The sequence below is a fragment of the Carica papaya genome, chromosome 5 (assembly GCF_054855325.1).
Source record: "Carica papaya isolate Zhongbai chromosome 5, ASM5485532v1, whole genome shotgun sequence".
Classification (NCBI taxonomy): Eukaryota; Viridiplantae; Streptophyta; class Magnoliopsida; order Brassicales; family Caricaceae; genus Carica; species Carica papaya.
Window position 1 is genome coordinate 38,123,915 of NC_142313.1, and position 14,861 is coordinate 38,138,775.

The window sequence follows — 14,861 nt, forward strand, 5'->3', positions numbered from 1 at the left end:
CTTCACCAATGGGGAAGCCAAAAATATCATCCTACCCCACAAGTCTTGATTTGAAGAGGAACAATCCTAAAAAATCCTTCAAATATACATAAAGATCACTATTTTACTATTGATTGGGATACAAGAGACTGCAATATGGTTGTCATTTGATTCATTCACGATTTGGTGTTTTTCAAATATAGTTTTATTGTTTTGACAATACTAAACAAATACATCCTTGTTTCTCATGAATGAGTTAATGATATAAGTTATGAAAAGTTAGGAAAAAGATTTCTCATAAGTATTATTGGTTCTATTAATGCTACTGCAATGAGTGGATTTTTGAAAATGTCATTAACACGTTAACACACTTGTAAATCTTTTGTATATGAACGATATCTCCGTTTTTGATACCTTGTTAATACAATTACTCGTAATTTTTATTTAACAAAAAATTAATGCTACTGCAATGAGTGAGAGAAACAAGCTTGTGAGAGAGAAGAGGGACAGGAGAGTCTAGGGAAGAGAGAAACAAGACAAGAAAGAAAGGAAGAGGGGTTTCAGGGAACTGAAAGGAAGGAAATGGGGACGAAGGGGAGGAAATTTGTGTGTATTGATAGAAAGTATTTTGATATTGTGAGTGAGGGGCATTGAATGGAAAGGATGAGGTTCAACGAGAATGGATGAGGCTTCAGAATCTCTATGGCACTCGAAGAGGAAGAGATGAAGTGGTTGGTGGAAGTGCTAGAGGATTTTTATTGGCAAAAGGGGGGATGTGGAAAACATATGTTGGGAGGTATTATAACTCTAGATTGCCCTCGGTTGGAACAATAATGGCAGATTTTTGGTTATCTCAGAGGAAAATAGAAGAGTGGTGAAGCACATTTTCATTTCGGAAGGAATTGAGGCAAGTAGCTGGTGGAGAGTGATGAAATCAATATTCTAATTACTTGATTAGCCACTAGTGAATCCAGATAAGAAACCATAGAAGGAGGCGGCGAATGTGGAGGAGCTAAGGGTTAATGAGAAGAACGATACGCTGAACAAGAACATAATCTGCTGTCCACATTGCAAGACGGAGATCAAGCTCACAGTCGAGATTGGAGGGCTGAAGACTTTTTTGGAGGTGACAGCAACTGCGGAAGAGAAGGGGGAGAGGCGGGTAGGTAGACGCAACCCGTTATTTTGCTGGGTTGGGTTGGTTTTGATTTTCAAAAAGTTGAAAGCAACAGGCAACAAGCGGCAAAGTCAAACAACAAATAGGGGAGTCGTTTTGGGTCAATTACAACGTGGGACGGAGATGGACCGGGCCGAGAGATGAGAGGCCTAATCGAAGTGGTAAGTTTTCTTGGTTTCAAAAAGGAAAATGGGTGGATCAGGCAGGTTCGAGCAAGAAGCCCAACAGGAGACTTAGCCTGAAAGTTAATGGGCTTGGCAACTTGTAAAGAAAAAACCCGACCCGATATGAAAATTTAAGCACCAAGAAAAGAGAAGTTGTAGGTGCTGAGACGGAGACCCATTGCATCCAGGAGGACAATTTGGTGGAGACGATGATTGATGACTGCTTGGCGTCCGCTTCTGGGCTCAAAATGACTATTTTCGGTTGCGAAATTGTCACACAAGGGGAGGAGTAGGAGATGTTAGGCGAGAGGATGACTTAGGGGGAGAGTGAAGTTACGGAGGAGAGTGAACAGAAGGGAGAATGTGAGGCTGTGGAGGATAACGAGCTGGCGATTGTGCCAGTGAATACAGAAGGGTTCGAGTATGGGATGATAAGAATGGTGGTTCTTGAGATGCAGAAAGGTACTTGGGTGAGTGATGTGATTTGCAGGGAAATGGGGAATGATTTTTAGTCTTTGTGGGTATTGCAAAATATACCAAAAATTAGTAACTTACTGGGTCTCACATTTGAGGGTATAGAAAACCAAATAATGGTATTGTTTGAGGAAATTGAGAGAAGAAGAACTGGAAGGAAAAAGGAAACAGATTTGGAGGTCAGGGGTAAAAGAAAGTAGATTGAAGGAGGTTCTAAGGAATTACGAAGATTGAAGACGACTATAAATTATGATGACAAGAAGAAAGAAGCAAGAGGGGATGGGGAAAGTGGAGAAGAAAAATGGAAGTTGGACATGTTTTGCCTTCAAGAAACAAAAATGGAGAGGCTTCATGAGAAAGATATCAGGTGTATATGGAGAGGGAGGGATATTGAATGACATTGTTTACCTATTAAAGGTGCGGCTGGGGGGATATTAGTTGCTTGGAAGAAGGATAAGGTGATATGTAAAGAGGTGATGGTTGGGAAAATCACAATCTCTTGTTTGTTTCAAAACTGTTATGGTGGTTAAGGATAAGGAGAAGGAATGCTTGTGGAGGGAACTTGGGGAATGTAGGGGGGAAGTGGGGATATAATTGGGTAGTTGGGGGGATTTTAATATGGTGTTGAGGAGTGAGAGGATAGGGGAAAACTTTTCTAGGGTTTGTGCAAATAGATTCAGAGAGGTAATGAATTTGTTGGAGTTGGTGGATTTGCTATTAATGGAGGGTAGATGGACCTGGACGAACAATAGGAGAGCTTCCTCTTGTTCAAGGATAAATCGATTTTTTATTTCACAACCTTATCTTTTGCAGCATGCAGCGGTTTGTCAGAAAGTATTGCAGAGGCCTATTTCAGATCATTTCCCAATATGCCTTATCTTGGATGGCGTACAATAGGGCGTGATGCCAAGGTTGATGTGAAGACCAACTATAGAGTTGCTAAAAAATTTAAGACACTGGAGGATGAGATAAAAAGATGGATTAAGAATGCTACAAGTAAAGAAGAAGAGCATACAAGCAAGTTTCTTCAGGAAATTGATGATTTTGATAAGGAGGGTGATGGTGGATTAATCTTGGAAGAAAGGGCAATACAGGAAGCCTTGAGACTTGAACTTGCTAATTAGATTAGTATAGAGGAGACTTTTTGGAGGCAGAAAACTAGAGAAAAATGGATCAAGGAAGGAGATAGAAACACTCGTTATTTTCATTGTTTGGCTAGTCATAGAAAAAGATGCAACTTTGTGGACGAGATGGTCATTGATGATAGATGTATATAGGGTAATGAAAATATGAGAGAGAAAGCTAAAGATTTCTTCACCAAGTTGTATGAGAAAGAAACTAAGAGAGGACCTAAGTTGGATGGGTTGCAATTAAAAGTATTGAATGAGTTTAGCAGAAATATCCTAGAAAAAGAATTAATTGAAGAGAGATTCTTGTGGGGCTTAATGACTGCAACGGTGACAAAGTGTCAGATTTATGATGGTTTCAATATGAAATTTCTATAGGAATTCTGGCATCTTATCGGAGAGGACACCGTGGAGGTTTTTAGTGATATGCACAAGTCAGGTTCTTTGTTAAATTTTTGAATTCTACATTCTTGGTGCTTATTGCCAAAGTGGAGGGTGCTAAAAATATCAAAAATTTCAAACCTATCAGTTTGGTGGGGGGTATGTATAAGCTTATCTTGAAGGTGCTTACCAGAAGACTGTTCTCGATTCTTGGGGAAATGATTGAGGAGTGTCAACATGCATTTGTTGAGGGTAGACAAATCTTTGATGCAGTTATGGTGGCTAGGGAAGTCGTTGATAATCTTGTTGGCAATAAGTTGAATGAGATCTTATGTAAACTTGATATGGAGAAAGCGTATGACCATGTTCCATGGAACTTTGTTGATTATATGCTTGACAAAGTGGGTTTTGAGAGGTTGTGGAGGAAATAGGTGTATTCTTGTATAAGTACTACTTCATTTGTCGTGTTAGTGAATTAAGGGCCGTCCACCTTTTTTTGTGCAACAAGAGGGTTAAGACAAGAGGATCCACTATCTCTCCTGTTGTTCATCATCGTCATGGAAGCCTTAAATAGATTGCTGGAAAGAGCAAGGGAGATGGATTTGATGAGGGGGTCTTGAGTGGTTAAAGGAGATATGTGGGTTAAGGTTTCTCAATTTTTCTTTGCTAATGACATTTTGATTTTTTGTTAGCCTGAGGAGAAGATGATTTTGCATTTAAGGTGTCTACTTCTATGTTTTCAAGTTGTTTTTGGTTCTAACATTAATTTGAAAAAATTTGAGATGGTTTGTATAGGTGACAGGAGGGATGAGACTAAGCTTGTTGAGACATTGAGCTGTAAATGTATTAATCTTTCTATTAAATATCTTGGCTTGCCGTTGAGGTCTAAATTCAAGGATGGGAGAGTATTGAAGCCTGTGATTGATATGTTTGAGCGTAGACTTGCTGGGTGGAAGAGTAGATTTTCATCTAAGGGTGGAAGACTAATTTAATTAAAAGTACGTTATCTAATCTGCAGATCTACTATTTATCTGCTATGATTATACCTGTTTCTGTGGCAAGAAGATTGGAGTCTATTCAATGCTATTTTTTATGGGGAGATGAAGAGGGAAGAAGACGATTTCATCTGGTGAGGTGGGAAGATGTGAAGCGGCTTATGAATATGGAGGGTTTGGGCATTCAATCGTTTATTGAAATGAATACTGCATCACAAGGAAAGTGGCTTTGGAGGTGTAGATTTTTGGAGAAAAAATATTTGCTTTTTTATTTTCTCATATCATTTGTGATATAATATTGGGATATACATATAGAACTCGTACCTACGAGTAAGAGAATTTACATTATTATAGGGATTTTAATTGATTCTACTTATTAATTACATCATTATAGGAAATATTATAAAAGAAAAATGTTTCAACTAATGGAGTAACAAAATATTCTTATCAATACTTCCTCTCAAATTGGTGCAAAGATATTGTACATGTCAAACTTGCAGATCAAGTCGTGGAAAGATTTGATGCAAAGTCTTTTAATGAAGAAATCTGCCACTTGTTTAATAGAAGGCACATGATATAGGCATAAGGAGCCATCAACTACTTTCTCTTTTATGAAATGTCGATCAATTTCAATATGTTTTGTTCTATTATGTTGAATTGAATTATGGGTAATGCTAATGGCTGCTTTATTGTCACAAAATAAGGATAGACTCTCTTTTTTGAACAGTTTTAATTCTTTAATTAGCTTTTATTATCATAATAATTCACATACTCCTTGGGGCATTGCTATATATTCTAGTTTCGTCCTAAAACGAGTAACTACATTCTACTTGTTACTTTTTAAGTAACCAAGTTGTCTCTTAATCAGTAGTTAATTTTCTATTATCTAGAGATCCAACCAAATCGATATCTGTAAATGCTTTTATCTTACAGTGACCATGTTTGGAGAAGAGTATACGTTTTTTTGGTGCAAATTTTAGATACTGCAATATGTGAAAAACGACATGTAAATGAGGCTCACGAGGATCATGCATGTACTAACTTACCAGACTAACTGTATATACTATATCAGGTCTGGTATGTGAGAGAAAATGAATATTCCAACCAGTCTCTGATATCTCTCCAAGTCTAATGATGTACCAATTCCCGCTTGTAGTTTGTGATTACTTTCAATAGGAGACTTTGTCGGCTTGTAGCCCATCATACCAATCTCTTCTAATAAGTTTAGGATATATTATCTTTGAGAAATAAAAATCTCTTTATTAGATATGACAACTTTAATTACCAAAAAGTATTTTAGTTTTTCTAAATCTTTTATTTTAAACTCTTGAAACAAAAGTTCTTTTAATCGACTTATTTCTCTTGTATCATCTCCAGTCTCAACAATATCATTTACATAAATAATGAGAATAGTGATCTTACCTTTATAATGTTTAATAAACAGGGTATGGTTAACATTGTTTTGTCGATATACAAAAGAAATCATAACTCTTCTAAACCTTTTAAAGCATGCTCTTGGAGTCTGTTTTAACTCATATAAGATCTTTTTTAATTTGCAAACCTTCCTTTATGTTCTTTTATTTTCAAATTTAGGAGAACTCTCTATGTATATTTCTTTCTCGAAGTCTCTATGAAAGAAATTTTTCACATCAAACTGTAGTAAGTCCCAATCAAAGTTAGCTGCATAAGATAACAATATTTTGATTGTATTCATCTTCGCTATAGATGCAAATATTTCCGGATAGACTACACCACAGGTCTAAGTAAATCCTTTAGTTATCAATCTTGTTTTGTACCTTTCAATCGACTCGTCTGTTTTGTATTTCACAGTAAACACACATTTGCAACCAACCATCCTTTTTCCCAATAGAGTGAAACAAGCTCTCAGGTTTCTTTCTTTGTCAAAGTTTTTATTTTTTCAATCATGCCTTTCTTCCATTTGGAATCCCGTAGATCTTCTCTCTAATTTTTTGGAATAGACACAAAGAAAACATATTAAATAAAGACTCTATATTGTAGAAAATAAGGAATAATTAAATAGAAAATAAGGAGAAATTAAGTTGTTTTTTTCGAGTATTTTCCATGTTGTATATTTTCTGTTTTATTAGCTGTAGATTCTGTATACAGAGGGAGTCACAAACAAATTTCCTCCTCCCCATAAAATTGTTAGGATCTTGTTAGAATTTGTTAGGTTTGTTAGCATTTAGGTTGTATAAATACACTTCATGATGGAAATAAATGAGAAGCAATATTTCCTCCCAAATAGCTTCATGGTATCAGAGCCTTACCTGATCCAAGAAGAGTGATCCCTGCTGAGCCGTAATCACAAATGGCCACAGGCGAGCTTCCATCTTCTCCAGAGGTCTCCTCTGGTTCCTATCATCACACAGCAACCAGCAACGTTGTGAGTGAGATGTCTTCATCCTGCATTACAGGACACAAACTCAACGGCAGTAATTACCTACAATGGTCATCCTCTGTCCGATTGTTCATCCAAGGAAAGGGTTGTTACGCACATCTTACTGGCGAAGTCATATCTCCTCCAGCAACTGACTCAAGCGCTCGCGTATGGGAGATTGAAGACAGCATGGTGATGTCGTGGCTCATCACATCAATGACCCCAGAAATTGGAGAGAATTTCCTACTCTATGAAACTGCTCACGAAATCTGAGAAACAGCTTAGGAATTTTACTCCAGCAAAGAAAACACTTCCGCCATTTTTGAGATAGAGTCCGCGCTTCATGATCTTCAGCAAAGTGAGTTAAGCGTCACTCAATATTATAATGCCTTAACTCGTAATTGGCAACAGATGGATATGTTCGAAGAGTACCCATGGAGCTGCCCCTAAGATGCAAAGAACTTCAAGTTGTTCGTCGAAGAGAAGCGCGTCTTTAAATTCTTGCTGGGGTTGAACAAGAACCTCGACGAGATTTGGGGACGTGTGCTGAGTACCAAACCCTTACCGAGTCTTCGGGAGGCGTTCTCTGAAGTCCGACGCGAAGAGAGCCACAGGAAGGTCATGATGGGTGATGTTGAGTAGACCTACCTGGCCGAGAACTCTTCAACGCTCACAACCCCGAGCTGTTGACGCTCGAACGAAGAAGACAAGCCTTGGTGTGATCACTGTAAGAAGCCAAGGCACACTTGTGAGCGCTGCTTGAAGCTCCATGGCAAGTCGAGCGACTGGAAGCCTTCGGATGAGTGGAAATCCTCCAAGGCAAAAACCTCAAGCAAGCATCAAGGCAACCACATAATTGTTGAAGAAATGCCCTTTGATGTTGTGGAGAGTAGTCCCTTTAGTCCTGAATAGTTGGAAGCCCTTCAGCGTGTTTTGTCTAAAAACTCCTACTCAGTCAATGCCTCTGTGGCACACAAAGGTAATATTTTTGGTTTATCTGTTTTTTCATAAAAATGACAGGTGTGGGTAGTAGACTCTGGAGCATCTAACCATATGAGTGGAGATGCCTTAATGTTTTAAAAATACAAGTGTGATGAAGTTTTTTCAATCAGGATTGCTGATGGTTCTCTTTCAAAAGTGGCTAGAATGGGCTTTGTAAATTTATCTCCAAATTTAATTCTGTGTTCAGTTCTCCATGTTCTAAATTTGGATTGTAATTTACTATCAGTCAACAAGTTATGTGAAGACTTAAAATGTACTGCAAAATTTGTTTATAATATATGTGAATTTTAGGACTTGGACTCGGGGAGGACGATTGACAGTGCTAGGATGAGCTCAGAATTATACCTGTTTCAAATCAACACTTTTTAGAAGACAAACTCACAAAGTAGTATGTGCAAACTCATGTTTCTATTTCTGCAAATAATGACCGTGATATCATGTTGTGGCACTATAGATTAGGAAATTCAAATTTCATATATCTGAAATCCCTTTACTATTCAAAGAAAAAGATCCAGTTTCTTTTCAGTGTGAAGTATGCCAATTTTCTAAACATGTTCGAAGTTCATTCCCTAGTTTACCATACAAATTCTTAAAATCATTTGAATTCATTCATAGCGATGTATGGGGACCCTCTAAGGTCTCCAACATCATCGAAAGTGGATGGTTTGTATCCTTCATTGATGACCATACAAGAATTATGTGAGTGTTTCTCTTGAAAGAAAAATAAAAAATTGGACCTCTATTTAAAAAATTCTATACAATGATTCGAACCCAGTTTCAAGCTACCATCTAAGTGTTGAAATCTGACAATGCTTATGAATATTTTGAAACCACCCTTGAAAAATACTTTACTGAACATAGAATTATTCACCAAAGCTCTTGTGTTCATACCCCACAACAAAATAACATAGCTGAAAGGAAAAATAGACATATTCTTGAGGTAAGTAGATCAATTATATTCACCATTCATGTACCAAAATTCCTCTGCGGAGAGGCAATTCTTTCTGCTACCTACCTGATAAATCGGATGTCCTCCCGGATCTTACAATTTCAATCACCTTACGCCATTCTTTCACAAATCTTTCCTGCATTTCATATTTCAAATACATTACCACTCAAAATTTTTGGTTGTTCAGCTTATATCCATATTCACAAACACCTCCGTGGAAAACTTGACCCAAGAGCCATAAAATGCATTTTTGTTGGGTATTCTGTTAATCAGAAAGGATACAAGTGTCTAGTTCCGGAAACTCGTCGCTTCTATAATACAATAGATGTCACATTTTTTGAAAACCAACCTTTTTACCCCACAACTGATATTCATGAGGAGATATTTACTCGGGAATATCAGTTATGGGATGTGAGTATACCTCCTCTACATCCACTGAGTCATTCCTTACTAGACAAACCTTCTCTAGAACCTGAACCAAAGCTAGTTACAAAGAACACATTACCTGCAGCTAGTGAGTTACGCGTCTATACTAGAAGAAATAAAAGAAAAGTACCTGAATCATCCAAGCTCTGCCATGAATCTACCTTTGATTCAAGTAATGTAATCTCTGCTCTTACTTCAGATACTGATATTGATGTTCCTATTGCTTTGAGAAATGGGACTCAGACATGCACTAAACATTCTATACAGGACTATGTTTCTTTGGACAAGCTGTTTTCGGAACATCATGCTTTTATATGCAGGATAGATAGTAGTTCACAAGAGCCCAAAACAATTGACGAAGCTTTGGAAATACCTGAATGGAAGATAACTATTCAAGAGGAAATCAAGACACTTGAAAAGAATGAGACATGAGAATTAGTTGATCTACCTCCAGAAAAACACCAAGTGGGGTACAAATGGGTTTTCACAACTAAAGTATAATCCAGATAGGAGTGTGAATCGGTATAAGGCTCGCCTGGTAGCCAAAGGCTACACTCAGTCATATGGAGTAGACTATCATAAGACTTTTGCTTCAGTAGCCAAACACAATACTATTCGGGTACTTTTTTCACTTGCGTCTAACCTTGATTGGCGACTTTGTCAACTAGATGTGAAGAATGCATTTCTTAATGGTGATCTAGAGGAAGAAGTATATATGGATATATCACTAGGGTTTGAACTAATAAACAATCCTTAGAAAGTGTACAAACTGAACAAATTACTCTATGGCTTAAAACAATCTCCAATGACGTGGTTTGATAGATTTATAAGAGCTGTAAAACATGAAGGATATGAACAATGTCAATCCGATCAGACACTATTTGTCAAGTATTGCACCTCAGGTAAGAAAGCCTTTTTGATTGTATACGTTGATAACATCATTCTTACAGGTGATCATATTGAGGAGATTCAGAAATTCAAGCAATTTCTAACCCAAGAATTTGAAATTAAAGATCTGGGGATATTAAAGTACTTTTTTGGTATGGAAGTGGTTAGATCAAAGAAAAGAATTTTAATATCTCAACGAAAGTACGTTATGGATCTTCTAAAGGAGACTGGGATGCTAGAAAGCAAGCCTGCTGACACTCTTATGGATTCAACCATTAAGCTTGGATCCAAAATCAGTAATAAAACAGTTGATAAAGGGAGGTACCAAAAACTCGTTGGAAAGCTTATCTACTTAGCACATACAAGACTTGACATCAGTTTTGCAGTAAGTACAGTAAGTCGGTTAATGAATCAGCCAACTGAGGAATACATGAGAGCTGTGTATCGAATTCTGAGGTATCTTAAAATGACTTCAGGACAAGGATTGTTCTTTTAAAAGACAGATAAAAGAGATGTTGAAATTTACACTGATGCAAATTGGGCAGACTCTACAAGTGACAGAAGATCTACATTAGGGTATTGTACCTACGTTTGGGGGAACCTGGTCACCTGGTGAAGCAAGAAACAGTCAATTGTATCTTGCAGCAGTGCAGAATCTGAATTTAGGGACCTTGCTTACGATATATGTGAAGGTATGTGGTTAAAGAGAATACTTGTCGAATTAGAGGCTCCTAACAACATACCTATGAAGGTGTGGTGCGACAATCAATCAACCATCCGTATGGCCAAGAACCTTGTACATCATGATAGACCAAACATGTGGAGATCGATCGTCATTTTATCAAAGAGAAATTGGAAGATGAAACTATAACACTGATGCACATTTCAACCAGTCAACAGATTGTAGACATTTTAACGAAAACTCTAACTAAAATAACCTTCGATGACATAATATTCAATCGAGGTTTACTCAACATATATGTAAACTAGATTGAAGGAGAGTGTGAAAAATAAGGAATAATTAAGTAGAAAATAAGGAAAAATTAAGTTGTATTTTTCGGATATTTTCCAGATTGTATATTTTTTGTTTTATTAGCTATAGATTCTGTATACGGAGGGAGTCACAAGCAGATTTCCTCCTCCCCATAAAATTGTTAGGATCTTGTTAGAATTTGTCAGGTTTGCTAGCATTTAGGTTGTATAAATATACATTATTTATGATGGAAATATATGAGAAGCAATATTTCCTCTCAAATAGCTTCATATATAAATGAGATAGAGAGTCATAAGAAACAAAATCAGACATAAAGTGTTTGGTGTAAGATCTTACTCATTTTCTAAGAGTAATGAGTTTATCCACATCTTCAGATAAATCACATAGTAAAGATAACTCACAAGTATTTTTAGGAACTGAGAAAGATTTCTAACCTGGGTCAGACTGCATAGTATCTTTTTTTGTCTTATTCTTTCTTAAATACCTCTTTGAGTCTTGTTTATACAAGCGCTCCACATTATCTCCTTGTATGAGAATTCCAAACTAGAATTCTTCCTCTGAATCTGACTGTCAAGAAGTAATAAATTGGGCATAGCCTCTTCTTTCTCACTCTTCCGTTGAAGATGTGTCGAGTTTGATTGAAATAAAGTTCAGATTCCTTGAAAATAACATTCATAGTAACAAAATATTTTCTACACGAATAATGATAACATTTGAAATCCTTTGAGTAGGGGAATATATAACAAATATACATTTAAGGGCTCTGGGTTCTAATTTACCTACATTTTTAGTATGAATAAAACAAACACATCCAAACATATTTGAGGGAAAAATATGTGAATTTTTTCCTTACAAAACTTTTAAAGGATTTCTAAACATTCTCAAAAGTATTCTGTCGGTAAGGTAAGTAGTTACAATAACTGTATCTCCCTAGTAACTTTTCGATAGATTCATGGTGAACATAAGAGATCGAGCTATCTCCTATATATGTCTGTTTTTCCTTTCGACAACACCAGTTTATTAATTGGTGTAGGCACAACTTGTTTGATGGATTATCTTATTAGACTTCATGTAAACACAAAATCCATCATTCATATATTTTGTATCGTTGTCTGTTCTTAAAATCTTAATTGTAGCATCAAATTGTGTACATATCATTTTAAGAAATGATTGAAAGCATGAGAACACTTCACTTTTTGCTTTCAACAGATAAATCATGTTAATGTAGTAAAACAGTCAATAAAAGTAACAAATAATTTATTATCAAATAAAAAGATATTTTGAATAGGCCCCCAATATTAGAGTGAATAATCATAAAAGGAGTAGGATTTCTATGGTTACTTACATGATAGGAATTTTTTTTATATTTAGGTAGTTCACATGCATTACAAAATAATAAATTCATGAAAGTTCTTTTAAATAAATTGGAATATAACTTTTCGAGAGTAAAGACAGAATGATGTCCCAACTGTCGATGCAATTATAAGATTTTTTAATTGACTTCTGATTTGCAAATGCAGTTTGATTTTCAATTACGATTTGTGTTCTATCCAAGACATGTAAGTCATTTTGTAGTCTATCAGTGTCAATCCTCTTTCATATTTGAAAATCCTGAATGACACAATAATCAGAAATAACTTTAATTATACAGTTAAAATCTTTAGTGATGACATTAATTGATAAAAGATTGTTAAGAAAATTAGGCACATGAAGGACTGAAGACAAAGTAATGATGGGAGTACAATTAATGAAACCTATTTCAGATACACAATTGTATGATCCATCTGCTATACGGATATTTTTCCCATTAGTACAAGAAAAATATGTTAAGAAGTTTTAGAAAAGTTTGTCATGTGTTTGTTAACTCTAAAATGTATAATTCAAGTATTAGAATTGAAAATAGTAGGGAGATGAGCAATACCTTATTTTATCATATTTGATGCACTAATAGCTGATGAAGAATTATCCACATTAGGAACAACCAATCTCTTGACTTTTCTCATGGTTTAAAGTAACAAAAAAATAACAAAACCTACTACTGATCTCACAAGGATAGAACAAATCTTCTAATTAGCACCAATAGAGTTGGAAACAGAGTCTGGAAAAGGAAAATATGCTATAAGCCGAGAGTCAATGGCCAAAAATAGACCGATTCGGCGGTAGACGCGGTAGAAGTGAACCGTCTCGCATGCAACTTGAAACCAGAAAACTCGGTACAGTTGATAAAGAAGAACTGTGACTGGATTTGCAACATAGAAGGCGATTGAATTTGATCTGTGCCAAGGGAGCTATATTGTGGTTTTGTCGCGGCAAGCCGGAAACCGACAGGCGATCTTTCAGATCTGTGCGAAGAGAAGGCTAGAGAAGAAGATCCATGGCGGCCAGTTTTGCACGAAGCTTGAATCCGTGCGTTTTTCAATGCGATTCTACAAGATCCGTGCCAAATTTGAGCGGTCAGCGTGTTCTGTGAAGATTTTCAATCAGTTCGCGGTGGCACATGGCTGCCCGTGAGGGAGTAAGTGGTGGTCCGGTGGCAATGCGTGTCCCATCTGGATGGGTGGTGAAAGTAGATCTTGATAGGTAGTACCACTTGATAGGTAGTACCAACTCAGTCTATTGTGCTATTTTAGAGTTTAAAAATACTTCCAAACTACAATTCTAAGATAATTTTATTGCTTCTGATACTATGAAGATTTTTAGAGAAATTATTAATTTTATTTTCTCATACACTTGTGATATTACAAACATGATATTTATACAAAATTCTTATTTACGAATAAAGAAATTAATATTATTATAAGAATTTTAATTGATTCTACTAATTAATTATAAGATTACCGATTTGATTGTAAAGAAAAAAATATCTCAACTGATAGGGCAATGGAATATTCTAGTCAATAGGTTTAAATTGGATTTCACCTCTTTCTGTGGAGTGTTTTAAAGATTCTTACATGTATTGCTGAATGGTGAGGAAAAAATTAAATCTCTATCACAAGGCGCTCTATTTGCAGGTTTATGGGTGATATTATTGGAAAGAAATCATCTGTTATTCGACGATAAATCCCTCCCATTTGAAGTTCTATGGGAGAAGATGATGCTTTTGGCCTCCCAATGGGGCTCATGGAAAATTTCCATTTATCTCAATTTCTATGCTTCATAGGAATTGAGGTAATATAATCTATTGATTTTTGGGTTCAGGCTGCTTGTTACATAGTAATTATTTGCTCCAGAGTCCTTTTTGTGATGGATTTATGAGGACACCTTATCCTCTGCCATTTTAACTCATCCTTCTTCTTCTTAATATTATTTCTTTTTCTTTCAAGAAAAGATTCAACATTTTTACAAATTTTTTTCATAATATTGAAGTGCAATTTCGATGAGGAGTGCAAAAATAAGAAGAGTAGGTAAAAATTCTTGAGAACAGTCAGTTTAAAAGTGACCGAACCTGCCTTGGGTGAACGGTTTGGTCAAAATTGGTTTTAAAAAGTCAAATAGAGCATAATGCAATGGCCATCTGGTGATAAACGCATTAGGCTCATGTGCCAACTTTTAGTCATTGGAGGCAGCAGGCTTCTACCAGTTGGCTCAACTAGAGGTGGGATTGCAAATTGATGGTTAGTGTGAGATGCGGATGCAGGAAGAGCAGGATCAAGAGAGATAACAGCTAGGAGATCTTGTGATGGTGAGTGTCGCGGTTTTTGGCGAGATTCCATGATGGGGCTTCGGGTTTATGCCAGTCGGGTCTTTTGAGACTGGTGGTGGAGGCCATGTCACTTACTGCTGGTGAACATACTGGCAGCTACAAGGGTTTTATGTTTGTCCAAACTTTAATTTTTTTTCTTTTTTCTTCTTATTAGATGAGTTTGGGACTGATTAGTTGTAAGGTTTTAGGTGTTTGGTATATAAT

At 36.3% G+C, this 14,861-nt stretch overlaps 1 protein-coding gene across 3 annotated transcripts in view; it reads left to right on the forward strand.

Moving 5' to 3' along the window:
• MED8 (mediator subunit 8) overlaps positions 1-14,861 on the forward strand; it is a 33,859-nt gene that overhangs the window by 12,447 nt on the left and 6,551 nt on the right. The window lies entirely within an intron of this gene.